Consider the following 13,428-nt stretch of genomic DNA (forward strand, 5'->3'; position numbering starts at 1 on the left):
CACTCATGTTAGGGTCTATCTTTGAAGCGTTCTTACTTAGAAAACCTACTCAGTAAAGTTCTACAGCCATTCAATTATACAAACTGCTGTCGCTGAAGGTGTTTCCAGCACTGCTAACAGTCTACTTGGTCTGTGATCAAAACTAAACAAGGAGGGGCGCCTGGGTGGCGCAGTCGGTTAAGCGTCCGACTTCAGCCAGGTCACGATCTCGCGGTCCGTGAGTTCGAGCCCCGCATCAGGCTCTGGGCTGATGGCTCAGAGCCTGGAGCCTGTTTCCGATTCTGTGTCTCCATCTCTCTCTGCTCCTCCCCCGTTCATGCTCTGTCTCTCTCTGTCCCAAAAATAAATAAACGTTGAAAAAAAATTAAAAAAAAAAAAACTAAACAAGGAAATGTATGCGGAAAAAAAAAATCAGTGTGCACAGACTCACTCTGCGTGCGGCTGCAGCCCCAGGTGAGTGCTTTCTCTGCCCCAGAAACATCCCCACGTGCTATAACCACCTTCACCTACCTGTCAAGGGTGATGCAGCCATCTGGGGACACAGGGAGAAGAAGAAAAATAAATCAGTGTGGATTTCTGTTGGGTGCCAGGACATGTGGAAGTTTACATTTTGAGAGAGATGTTGCTTTGCCCCGACCAACACCAAGTCCAGAGCATATGATTTCATTCATTAGTCAGTTGGTTTGTCCATTTGTTAAATAATTCATTTGTTAAAAATCTAATATTTATTGAGCTGCTACTGTGTGTCATGCCCTGCTCTGGGTGTTGTTGAAACAATGGTGACCTTGCCTTCATGGCATTTATGGTATAGGTGGTTATATGTATTTCTCTTTCTGAAAGAGAATTTAATTGGCTAGCACTCATGTATGTTAGAGGGCTGTTAAAAAATGCATAGCCAATTAATGAGGAAGAGGAAGAGAGGGAGCAAGGTTTACTTAGTATTAGTAGCATAGATATCCATACATCGCTAAACTTCATGTCCAAAAGAGTTTTAGGTGTAAGAATACTCATGAGGACAAAAGAGTCACTTTTCTCTGAGTCCATACTCCTAATTTTACTGTGTTTAAGGACTCCATTAAAAAAATTTTTTTTAACATTTATTTTTGAGAGACCAGGAGAGACAGAGCATGAGCAGGGGAGGGGCAGAGAGAGAGAGGGAGACACAGAATCTGAAACAGGCTCCAGGCTCCGAGCTGTTAGCACAGAGCCCGACTCGGGGCTCCAATTCACAAACTGCGAGATCATGACCTGAGCTAAAGTCAGATGCTTAACTGCCTGAGCCACCCAGACACCCCTAGGGATTCCTTCTTAAACTAAAACAAGATTCATATCCACTACCCCTGCCCACACACACAGAATAAAGAGTAATGGTTGTCATAAGAAGGCCCATAATAAGGAAAATTTCCTAGTAAAGAATAATGTTTTGTTTTAGGGTTCCCTCAAGTACACCCTTGAAACAAAGATTTGATTCCAAGTAGTTTGTTTTTGAGATAACACCAAGAAACAATAGGAGAATAAAGAAGTAAGGCGGGGAAGGGAAAAAGTCTAATACAGTGAGTTCATGAGCACATTGCTGCTGTAGGCAACTGGGACTAAATCCTAATGAGGAGTCTCAGAGAGACTATGAACTATGCACCTAAGAATTATCCCTCCCATGACAAAGAACCTGGAGTATTTATGTACCAACTACAGTTCTTCCTTGTATGAGTGTAGTTCCTATGGGCATTAAATACTCCCCAGCCCTTCTGATCTGCCATACATGAACTGAGCTCATTCCTGGGGACAGAGAAATCTCTAAGGCAGAGAGCATAAAGAACTATCTTCAGATGACCTCAGGGTATGCCTGGGTATATGGGCAGTTGCCAGCAACAAATTTTAAAATAGATTTGTATTTTCTTAATTACAAGAGTATTTACGTATTAATGAAAATAGCAGTCCCTTGTGAGCCATTATACGTCCTCAGACAAAGCTCTACCAAGGACTACAACCCAAAGGTTAGGACAACTGTCCTATATAGCTTGACAAATACATGTTATAAGAAAGTAGAAATATTTTTCTTCTTAAAAAATCATAAAGGAAAAAATCATATTGCATACTTATTTCTTTAGAAGATAATCCTATTCTTTGAGCCATTTTTGAAACCAATCTCTGCCTTCGAGGGTGTAAAATAAGATGTGGCACCTTTATGCAGGGCAGCCCCTACCACCAAGATTTTTGCTATTCACCATTCTCCTGTAGTGCTTCTTCCACACTCCTCTTTGGGTGAAACTGATCATTTGATAAGCAGTAGGAGGTCACTGGAGCCATTGCTAATCTAGAACTCTCCACAAGAAAGCTACCACCTCTGGCCAAATGTAACCGAAGAATAATTTGAAGTCCTTCCAGAATAGAAAGTACAACTGCAGTATGGGATACTTGAACTGCATGTGCTCAATCACAAAATAACTGTCAGGAGAGTATTAAGGACCAATGATGATCTCCACTGCTCCTTGAGTTCATTTCTGCAAGAATTGAGCTTGAGTGTAATGGGAGCTAGTAAATGCTGAGAGAAGGCCATAAAATTTTTTTGCCATTTCACCCCCATGCCTCACTCCTAGACTAAAAACGGACAGTGGGCACTTGTGAGCCATATTTCAAGTGTGGGTTTAGGTAATCCAAGTGGTAGGTATATGCACTAGGCAATTACTTGAGACCTATTACGCGCACTAAACAGTTTACAGGGGGAAGAGGGAAGAAAATATTGTCGAGACCTCACAAAATTACATTCTTGTTGAAAAGAAGCATATACAGGGGCGTGTGGGTGGCTCTGTCAGTTAAGCATCTGACTCTTGATTTTGGCTCAGGTCATGATCTCATGTTTCATGGGATTGAGCCTCACATCGGGCTCCATGTTGGGCATGGAGACTGCTTGGTATTTTCTCTCTCCCTTTCTCTCTGCCCCTCTCCCACTCGCTCACGTGTGCTCTCTCTCTCAAAAAAAAAAAAGAAAAGAAAAGAAAAGAAAAGAAAAGAAAAGAAAAGAAAAGAAGCATTCACAAAGATTCACAAATAGCAATGATTATTAGCTCAACTGACCAAGGAACAACAGGTTGGGAACAGGGGGCTAAACAACTTTCTAGAAAACTAGTTTTAGTTCTACAAGGAAAGGCAATCCAAATCTCTTCTCTACCCTGACAATAAAATATCAATCTTCCCAAATGAAGGGTGTAAAGCCACTCCATACACAGAAATGGCCACCTATCAAACATGAACAGAGTACTGAAATCAAGAGTAACACAAAAGGGTGATGTTCTAGCCAGCACATGAGAGAAGAGCCCACATAACCTAAACTTCCCTCATCCTACCCATGGCCAAAGGCTTGGCAGCCCCCTCTGAGGAAAAGTATCCTTCATTCTCAAACTAGAGCCCTTCATGAGTTTTAAAAACTTACACTCATTTTTTAGTAGAAACTGAGCAAAGAGAGACTATTCTATGTGGCTGAACAGGAGAGACCTGCCTTGCTGAAGGTTAGGACAGTCCCAAGAAAGCTGGGGCAGGGGGCGTGTGGTGTTCCTGCGCTACTCTATGGAATCACAGCAGCTTTTCCCTGCCTGTGTCTGTACCTGTCTGTTCTCACATTACTTACGCTGGGAGAGGCCTCACGGAAGTCTATGGCCCAGTGCCCTGTTTATACCCCATTTATGAAAGGGGTGGCTCAGGTCACTAAGGGTACAGTTGAAACTCAGATCTGGTTCTAATCCAGCTTCCATGTCATCTTGGGCAAGTAATTTATAATCTAGGTTTCCGTTTCCTCATGCTGGAAAATCATAAAGAAACAATTCCCACCTCACAGAACTGTGAGCATTAGTGAGAAATCAAAAATGTAAAAAACAATCCAAATCTCTCTGGCTTGTCAAGCACATTTTTTGTTCTTATCAAAGTCCAATGCAGTTTGGTGGTCAAGGTGATGGGGAAATACTGTCCACATGTCATTCAAAGACGCAGGCTCCTTCCATACTGTGTATATGTCACAATCTCAGATCTTTCCCTCTTCTCGATTAAGCCAAAGGATTGTGCGGAGGGCTTGTTATTAAACTACACCTGATGATGGCACATGCCATTTCCCCCTATATTCCATTAGCCAAAACTCAGAACAAGGCTCAACATTATTATATGGGAAGCTAGGCCATAAAGTCCAGTTATGTGGCCAAAAGAAAAAGGAAATGGGGTTTGATAAACATAGTTGCTGCCACCATAAATTTGTCTAATTTGGGATACTGTAAAGTATTAGAAATGTAGTTAGCTACAAATGTAAAGTTTATGCTTTAGTCATCTGAGTTCTATGTCTAATAATTGGTTTCAAAATCAGATTGGAAGATACAGTGGTTATTTTTGAGTACCCTAAAAATGAATGGAAAGGACTGTTCAAATTAGAGAGCTTTTTCTTTGGGGGTGAAAGCTTGAGCCTACAAGATATTGGAAACCATGCTCCCAACCACGTGGAAGAACCTAGTACAGAAAATTAGGCTTCTAGGCATAGAGAAACATAGACGAAAGTTGCAATAGGAAGAGAAGATTCTGGTGGTGATTCCCAGATTTGGTGATCCTCAAGGCTTATAGGAGATACCTCAGTGCCTTTCCGCCAACTTCTCCTTTGTGCTTATGTTGGATTTATTTAGGACACTTGCAGCAACAGCATTCCTAAGAAAGACTAGCACGTTAACAAGAACAGATTGATAATATCAAACACTGGAAAAGATTTGGAGGAAATAAAATAGTTTTATGCAACTTGTGGGGGTGTAAACTGACACTACCACTTGAAGAACTGGTAACATGTCCTGAAGCTGTATCCTATGACCTAGCAATTCTAACCCTAAGTATATACCCAACAAAAATGTATGAATAGCTTCATCAAAAGCTATATACAATGTTATTCTTAACATTCCCCAATTGGAAACAATCCAAATATCAATAATAGCATGATAGATCAATAAATGTTCATTGGTATATGAGTGGATAAAGAAATTATGGAGTGTGAAAATATATATTCACACAGCTTTAAAAAGGAGATCCTGCTATATTCATCAACATGGATGAATCTGGGGACATATATTAAGTGAAATAATTCAGACACAGAAAGAAAAATAATGCATGATGTCACTTACGTGTGGAATCTCAAAAAGTCAAATACATAGAAGCTTGCACTTATGTAGGATGAATAAGTCTAGAATCTAATGCACAGCATGGGGGACTATAGTTAAAAATATTCTTTTACATACTGAAAATGTTCTGACAGAGAGTAGATATTAGGTGCTCCCACCACACACACACAGACACACGCACACATACACGTGCACGCACACGCACAGGCACATGCACACACACGCACACACAGGAACTGTGAGGAGATGGATATGTTCATTAGCTTGACTGTAATAATCATTTCACTATGTATATGTATGTCAAAACATCATGTTGTACAGTGTAAGCATATATATCCTTTTTATTTCAAAACTTTACAAATGTTTTAAAAAATTCTATAAAGGAAAATACAGAGGTTTTAAAGGAATAAAGATGTGAAATCTATCCCCCTCCAAGAAACTAACTTGTCGCATCTTCATAATCAATGAGAACCAAAAATCTATTGCTACGTACTACAACATGGATGAATTCCACAAACGTGCCATGAGTGAATGAAGCCAGACACACAAAAAAGGAAACTGTATAATTCCATTTATGTGATGTTCGAAAACATAATAAACTAGTCTATGCTTTTAGGAGAAAGCTTTGTAGTGGGTATTCTGCTGAGCCACTCACATTTGCCTTTGAGACTAAAACACTTACTCCTCAGAGCTGCCAGGCTGCGGGCTGACCACCCTCAGCGGCCAGCCCTCTCTAGGAGTTAATCTCCCTAGACCAGAGAAAGCTCTTTTTCTTCAGGTCATGCTTTCTTTATGTTAGTGCACATCCAGTGATGTTTTACGTGAATGTATTAAGCTCCAGTTCACCGGGGCAATTTGGGGCAACTCTGCAGAGCCATCTCAGCTTCGAAGTACTCTGTGGGGGCAGCGAAGGTCTGTACTGTGACTGCATTGCGGCCCACCTCCTCCCTCTGTCCAATGCTGTTTCTTTCACTCCCCACATAAGCTTGATTGAAAAATCACTTCCTAATAAAGTTCTGGTGAGAATTCGCCATCTCAGAGTCTGTTTCCCGGGAAGGGGACCTGCAATATGATTACTCATTGCACCCATCCTAGGCCACCAGCTATGCTGAGCCTTCCTGCTGCCCACCCCGGGCTCATGGGGAGGACACAGATGTCATGAAATGATGGAGAGGCCTGCTGAGCTCACGGGCACGCCCACCTTACCCATCCCCAGGTGAGTGGGAAGTGAAATAAGACATGGGCTTCTGGGGTGTTGGAAATGTTCCAGTTTGAGATCTGCTTAATGGTTGCACGAGTATATCTATTTTGTGAAATACGTACTGAGCTTTGCACTTTTGTTTTTTTAATGTTTATTTATTTTTGAGAGAGAGGATGAATAAATGAATGAATGAATATGAGAGGAAGAGGGGTAGAGAAAGAAGGAGACAGAATCCGAAGCAGGCTTCAGGCTCTGAGCTGTCAGCACAGAGCCCAACACGGGTCTCGAACTCATGAACCGTGAGATCATGATCTGAGCCAAAGTTGGATGCTTAACCGACTCAGCCACCCATGCGCCCCTGCACATATGTTTGTGTACCTTTCTGTATGTATGTTTTACTTCAGTAAAAAGTGAGGAAAAATTAGACCCAAGAGGAAGAAAAAAACCTGAAACAAAACTATAATCCTAAGTTTACTACTCAGAAATGAAGGCACTGAGCGAATGAAGGTTATTCAGCTAAATACAGTTGATTTCTTGTCCTTTGCAGTAGTTATATTCTACAAAGTCTCTGTAAACACTAAATTAGTGGACATTAAGCCATCGCTCCTAGAGGATATACAAGGTTAAATTGCTGCAAGTCTCTTTGGCCACAATATTTTTTTGTCAAGGAGACAATACAAAACCTTGTTTTCTGTGTATTACTGTTTAAACATAACTTATTTTAACATATGCCATTGATTCACTAACATTGTACTCACAGTTAATAGCACTGTAACTAATTCCTGATGAAGTTTATATAACACATGTATTCTCTGTAAGGCACATCACAGCCTTCTTGCACTTAGGAACACTAGATAGTCCTTCAGCACTACATTTGGGGGCCACTTTAACCAGCTAAATCACCAAAAAACCCACAAACAAGACAAAAAAATGGTGTAAAATAGACCATGAAAAGAACACTTGTTTTCAGTATGAAAGCTGAATCAAGAAGGCAGAGTGGGGGTTCCGGTTCAAGATGGCAATGTAGGAAGACCCTGAAACTCACCTTCTCCACAGAACACACCAAATTACACCTATTAACAAAATTCCTCCTGAAGAAGAAGTGAGGGCTGACTAAAAAGATAGTGAATAACCAAAGACAGAGAGAATGGCAAGAGAATAATAAGAAAGATGAAGAAATGGTAACAAAGGGAACCCCCACCCCCAAAACACTGTGAATAGCAATGGGAATAGTACTAAGGGACCAGGAACAGATCCCTTTGTCCTTGGGTACAGAAAAAAACCTTCAGTTTAAAGGGACAACTAGCATATAAAATAGACAATTCTACAACTCTGCCAAGTGGCAGAGGATCTATGGGAAAGCTCTCCAGGTCAGAGGGATTGGAGAACCACACAGTTTACATTCCCACCCCACCTTCCCTCCCAGCCTAGACGGGAGCAGAGTCTAGACGCCATAAAGGGCTGAGCCAGTTGTCTCAATGACCTTGCAACTTCAGTGAGCTCAGGGTTTACAAGCCCACACCTGCCCTAGACATGCTGGGACACAGAAAAAAAAGCCATGGTTTAAAAGGGCTGAAGAAGGGAAGGAATGTTCGCTCCCCCTCCTCCTCAAAAGCTCAGACCAGAGCAGGGTCTGGCTCACAGTGAGCTTGTGACCTCAGTGAGCCCAGGATCCACAAGCCCACACCAGCTGCCCTGTGATGTTAGGGCATATAAAACAAGCTGTGAGTGTGCGTGTGTGTGTGTGTGCGCGTGTGTGTATGTTTTAGCTTTTACTTTTATTTCTTTTACTTTTAAAAATTTGTCTTATTTTGCTTTTATTTTTTTCATTTTTCTTTTGTTTTTCCTCATTCTCCTTCCTCATCTTTTATTATTTTCTTTTTTCTTTTATTATTATTTTTCCTTATTCTCTCTGTAAAAAGACAAGGTTTAAAAGAGTAATTAGCATACACAGCCAAAGCTCCAGCTAGCCAGCAAAAGTCGCCAATCACACACAGTCTGCATGGGGGACACCATATACAAGACCACTCCCTCAACTTTAGGAGAAGTAGCTGTTCCACATAACCCATAGAAATAAAACCCAGAAAATCAAGCAAAACAGAGAGACAGAGGAATATGCTGCAAAAAAAGAACAAAAAGAAAACTCAGAAAAAAACTAAATGAAACAAAGATAAGCAATATCCCTGACAAAGAATTTAAAGTAACGATCGTAAAGACACTCACCAAGCTGGAAAAAGAATGGAAGAACTCAGACCTTCAATAAAGACAAAATATTAAAAAGAACCAATAAAAGTTGAATGACATAACTGAAAGAAAAAAAACACACTACAGGGAATCAAAAGTAGATTAAAGGATGCAGAAGAATGGATCAGCACTCTAGAAGCAGATAAGGTAATGGAAAGCCTACAAGCTGAACAGCAAAAAGAGAAAAGGATTTTTTAAAATGAGGATTAAGAGATCTCTTGGACAGTATTAAGCAAACAAACAATCCCATTGTAGGGGTACCAGAAGAAGAATAAAGAGAATGGTGTACAAAACTTATCTGAAGAAGTGATAGCTTAAAACTTCCCTAACCCGGGGAAGGAAATAGACATTCAAGTAAAAGAAGCTCAAGAGTTCCAAACAAGATGACCATGAGGACCTCACCATGGCACATAAAATGTCAGAGATTAACATAAAAAGAGAATTTCAAAGCACTAAGAAAGAAAAATGTTGCCTATAAGGGGAAAATGATAAGATTATCAGCAGATTTTTCAGCAGAAACTTGGCAAGCCAGAAGGGAGTGGCATGATATATTCAAAGTGCTGAAAGGTAAAATCTTCAGCCAAGAATTCTCTATCCAGCAAGGCTACCATTCAGAAGAGGAGGACAGATAAAAAGTTTCCAGGGCAAACGAAAACGAAAGGAGTTCATGACCACTAAGCCAGCCCTAAAGAGATATTAGGGGGGACTCTTTGAGTGGAAAGGAAGATCACAAATGAGAGTATGATAAGTAAAAAACCACAAAAGCAGTAAAAATAAATATTTCTGAAAAAATCAGTCAAGGGATCCATAAAATAAAAGGATGGAAAATACGACACCATATACCTAAGACGAGGGTGGGGGAAAGGAGTCAAGAATGGGTTTAAAGTTAAGCAACCATCAACTTAATATAGACTGCTATATGCAGAAGATATTATATATAAACCTAATAGCAGCCACAAATCAAAAACCAGTCATAAATGTGCAAAGAATAAAGAGAAAAGAACCCAAGTTATCACTAAATAGAGCCATGAGGGGTGGGAGGGAGGGGAGGGTGGGTGATGGGTATTGAGGAGGGCACCTTTTGGGATGAGCACTGGGTGTTGTATGGAAACCAATTTGACAATAAATTTCATATATTGAAAAAAAATAAATAAAGCCATGAAATAGAGGAAGACAAGAAAGAATCAGAAAATCTAAAGAAACAACCACAAAATAAGAATGAAATGGCAATAAATACATATATACCAGTAATTGCTTTTTAATTTTTTTGATGTTTATTTATTTTTGAGAGACAAACAGAGCATGAATGGAGGAGCAGAGAGAGAGGGAGACAGAATCCGAAGCAGGCTCCAGGCTCTGAGCTGTTAGCCCACATGTGGGACTTGAATTCACAAACTGTGAAATCATGACCCAAGCTGAAGTCGGATGCTCAACCAATTGAGCCACACAGGTGCCCCTCAATAATTACTTAGAATGTAAATGGTCTAAATGTTCCAATCAAAAGACACAGGGTGACAGGAGAAAAACCAAGACCCTTGTATATGCTGCCTACCGGAGACTCATTTAAGACCAAAGACACCTGGAGATTGAAAGTGAGAAATATTTATCATGCAAATGGATGTCAGAAGAAAGCCAAGGTAGTAATACTTATACCAGAAAAAATACACTTTAAAAACAAAGATTGTAACAAAAGACAAAGATGAACATTACATAATAATAAAGGGAACATTTCAACAAAAGGATATGATTGTAAATATTTATGCACCCAACATGGGAGTACCCTAATATATAAATCAGTTAATAACAAACATAAAAGAAATAATCAGTAGTAACACAGTAACAGTAGGGGACTTTATACTCCACTTACCTTGATGGACATATCATCCAAACAGAAAATCAACAAGGAAATAGTGGCTTTAAATGACACACTGGACCAGATGGATTTAACATACATATTCAGAACATTCCACCTAAAACAGCAGAATACACATTCTTTTCAAGTGCACATGGAACATTCTCCAGAACAGACCACATATTAGGTCACAAAACAAGTCACAACAAGTTCAAAAAGACCAAAGTCATACCATGCATCCTTTCTGACCATAATTGTATGAAACTAGAAATCAACCACAAGAAAAAATCTGAAAAGAGCACAAATACATGGAGATTAAATAACATACTACTCAAGAATGAATGGATCATTCATTCAAGAAATCAAAGAAGAAATCAACAAGTACATGGAAACAAATGAAAATGAAAATACAATGGTCCAAAATCTTTGGGATATAGCAAAAGTGGTTCTAAGAAGGAAGTTCATAGCAATACAGGTCTACCTCAAGAAACAAGAAAAATGTCAAATAAACAACCTAACCTTATACCTAAAGAAGCCAGAAAAAGAAAAACAAAGCCCCAAACCAGAAGAAAGAACATAGTAAGTATTAGAGCAAAAACAAATGATATCAAAACTAAAATAGAAGAGATCAGTGATACCAGAGGGTGGTTCTTTGAAAAAAATCAATAAAATTGATAATCCTCTAGCCAGATGTGTCGTGTGTACACACACACACACACACACACACACACACACACACACACACGAAGGAATACAGTTCAGCTTAAGAAAAGAATGAGCTCTTGCCATTTGCAATGACATAGATGGAGCTAGATTGTAATGCTAAGTGAAATACATCAGAGAAAGACAAGTACCATATTATCTTACTCATATGTGGAATTTAAGAAACAAAACAAATGAACAAAGGGTAAAAAAGAAAGAGACACAAATCAAGAAACAGACTCTTAATTATAGAGAACAAATTGATGGGAGCACCTGGGTGGTTTAGTCAGTTAAGCATCTGACCCTTGATTTCAGCTCAGGTCATGATCTTGTAGTAGTGGGATCAAGCCCCACATCGGGCTCCATGTGCTGACAGCATCTGCTTGGGATCCTCTCTCTTCCTCTCTGTCTGCCCCTCCCCTGCTTGTCCTCTCTCTCTCAAAATAAATAAACATTTAAAAAACGAGAGAACTTAACGGTTAGCATATGGGAAGTGGGTGGATGGGGATGGGTTAAATAGGTAATAGGGGTTAAGGAGTGCACTTGTGGTAATGAGCACCAGGTGATATATGGGATTGTGGGAATCAATATATTGTACACCTGAAATTAATATAATACTGTATGTTAACCAATTATAATTAAAATAAAGACTTAAAAAATTAAAGATGAGTTAATACCTATCCTATTCAAGCTATCCTCCAAAAAATAGACGAATGAGGAAAGCTTCCAAGTACATTCTACAAGGCCAGCATTATCCTGATACCAAAACCAGACAAAGCCACCACAAAATAAGAAAACTACAGGCCAATATCCTTGATGAACATAGATGCAAAGTTATTCAACAAAATATTAGCAAACTGCATATAACATTACATTAAAAAGATCATTCACCATGATAAAGTGGGATTTATTCCTGGGATACAAGGGTGGTTCAATATTTGCAAATCAATCAACATCATACACCACTTCAATAAAACAAAGGATAAAAATCATATAATCATCTTAATAGGTGCAGAAAAAGCATCTGATAAGATTCATCAATGATTTATGATAAAAACTCTAAAAAAATGGGGTTAGAGGGAATATACCTCAACATAATAAAGGCCATCCATGAAAAACCCATAGCTAACATCATCCCCAATGGTGAAAAACTGAGAACTTTCCCTCTAAGGTCAGGAACAAGACAAGGATGTCCACTGATTCCATTTTTATTTAACCTATTACTAGAAATCCTATCCACAGCAATCAGAAAATAAATATAAATACGAGGCATCTGTATTGGTAAAGAAGTTAAGCCATCACTATTCATAGATAACATGATACTGTACATAGACAATCCTAACAATTCCACCAAAAAACTACTAGAAGTAATAAATGAATTCAGTAAAGTGGTAGGATACAAAATTAATACCCATAAATGGGTAGTGATTCTATTTACTAAAAATGAAGTCTTAGAGAAACTTAGAAAACAACATCATTTACAGTTGCACCAAAAAGAATAAAATACCTAGGAAAAAACTTAGCCAAAGAGGTGAAAGACCTGTACTCTGGAAACTATGAAACACTGATAAAAGAAATTGAAGATGACACAAACAAATGGAAAGCTATTCCATACTCATGGATTGAGAAAATCAATATTGTCAAAATGTCTATATTACCCAAAGCAATCTATAGATTCAATGCAATTCCTATCAAAATACAACAGCATTTTTTTTTTTGCCAAACTAGAAACATACTACAATTTGTATGGAGCCACAAAAGACCCCGAATAACCAAAGCAATCCTGAGAAAGAACAAAGCTAGAGGTATCACAATCCCAGATTTCAAGATATACAACAAAGCAGTAGTAATCAAAACAGAATAGTACTGTCACAAAAACAGACACATAGATTAAAGGAAAACCCCCAAATAAACCCACATATATATGGTCAAGTAATCTATGATGAAGGAGGCAAGAATATACAATGGTGAAAAGACAGTCTCTTCAATAAATGGTGCTGGGAAAACTGGACAGCTACATGTAAAAGAATGAAACTGGACTACTTTTGAAGACCATACATGAAAATAAATTCAAAATGGATTAAAGACCTAAAACCATAGAAATCCTAGAAGGGAACATAGGTAGTAATTCCTTTGACATCAGCCATAGCGACATTTTTCTAGATACAAAACATTTTTCTAGAAACAGAAACAAAATCAAACTATTGGGACTACACCAAAAGAAAAAGCTTTTCCACAGCAAAGGAAACAACCTACAAAACAAAAAGACAACATACTGAATGGGAGAA

At 38.9% G+C, this 13,428-nt stretch overlaps 1 non-coding gene across 1 annotated transcript; it reads left to right on the forward strand.

Annotated features, from left to right (window-relative positions):
* The first annotated feature begins 420 nt into the window (after window positions 1-420).
* Window positions 421-546, forward strand: LOC121026203 (small nucleolar RNA SNORA77). Its single transcript, XR_005788304.1, has one exon. It is a non-coding gene; the product is annotated as a small nucleolar RNA SNORA77 (small nucleolar RNA).
* Window positions 547-13,428: the final 12,882 nt, after the last annotated feature.

This window comes from Herpailurus yagouaroundi, unplaced genomic scaffold (genome assembly GCF_014898765.1).
Source record: "Herpailurus yagouaroundi ecotype Mexico unplaced genomic scaffold, PumYag 67793, whole genome shotgun sequence".
NCBI lineage: Eukaryota > Metazoa > Chordata > Mammalia > Carnivora > Felidae > Herpailurus > Herpailurus yagouaroundi.